Source organism: Cynoglossus semilaevis, unplaced genomic scaffold (assembly GCF_000523025.1).
Source record: "Cynoglossus semilaevis isolate Cse_v1.0 unplaced genomic scaffold, Cse_v1.0 scaffold3667, whole genome shotgun sequence".
NCBI classification, from domain to species: Eukaryota; Metazoa; Chordata; class Actinopteri; order Pleuronectiformes; family Cynoglossidae; genus Cynoglossus; species Cynoglossus semilaevis.
In genome coordinates this window covers 10545-11753 of record NW_007585225.1, presented here as the reverse complement: position 1 = coordinate 11753, position 1209 = coordinate 10545, and positions in this window count along the sequence as shown.

The window sequence follows — 1209 nt, the reverse complement described above, 5'->3', positions numbered from 1 at the left end:
GTTTTCTCCTACCTATAGTTTTTTGCTTTGCAAGTCAACTGCGCATGCGCACATCGGCCAATTTGCCGCTGCAGACAAGCCATAGTTTTCTGCTACCCCACCGTTAAACAAGGTTAGTTTCTTGGATTTTTAATACTTTATATGACCAGTATGCAATGCATAGGTTTGACAGTCAACTTATTTCAACTGGCCACATGCATGAGATTGTATCTGAATGCAGTTTGAATAGCTAATACTGCGATTTATCGATTTATCGTCATTTTTATGTAGTCATAAAACTTGCCCCATATAGCCTCCGAGTTTTTCAGCTGTTTTAAAACAGTACCTTACTACATTTGCGTCATTTTATTGTAGTCATAAAACGTCCTCATGTAGCCTTCGAGCTTATGTGTATGCAATTCAAATGTCTAATAGCGCTGTGATTTTCCAGCTGTTTTAAAACAGTACCTTACTAAATTAGCGCAGGGTTTACAGTATTTCATACGCTCGTTTACAATTCTCTGATAGTGGCCTACAGAGTTGGATGGAAGTGTATGGACCCCTGACATTTGTCCATGAAATTAAGTATTTCATCCAATGAGTTATTGATCGCTATGTTTTGTTAGGTATATAATGGGTTTATTTCCTTTGTGTGCATTGCAACTACACAAAAACGGAGAAAAGGGCAAATTTCACATAATTTCTAACCATTTTATGAATCTTGTGTTAACTTATATCAGAGTAGCCTTTTTCTCTGAGAGAAATAATTTTAATATATACATTTAATGGAAAAAAGTCACTGATCTTTCATTCTAAAATATCTTACATTGGATGATTTGGGGCTGAAAGTTATATAGCAATGCACATAAACATTTTTAACTTCTGTCTATGATGCTTCTTAGTCATCACAGGGGGGGCAACTTCTTCTGGACAGGACTCATTTTCACATTTTGACCAGGGAAGACAGATGGCTTGAGAGAAGCATAAAATAAGCCATTTTTGTCAACCTGGAAAAAACAACACTCAACAGAGGAGGTGGGCTGAGACACACCCTATCACCCACAAGGTACGTGTTACTTTTGAATGGAAGTTACTTGACATGGTCTATGGATGTACTGCACTTTTGCACTAACAAATATATTGATCATTTTATCAGGAAGCCATATTTTATCCCAATGCCATTGTGGCAAGCTCCCTCTTCTTATACAGAAGAAGTCCTTATACAGCCGG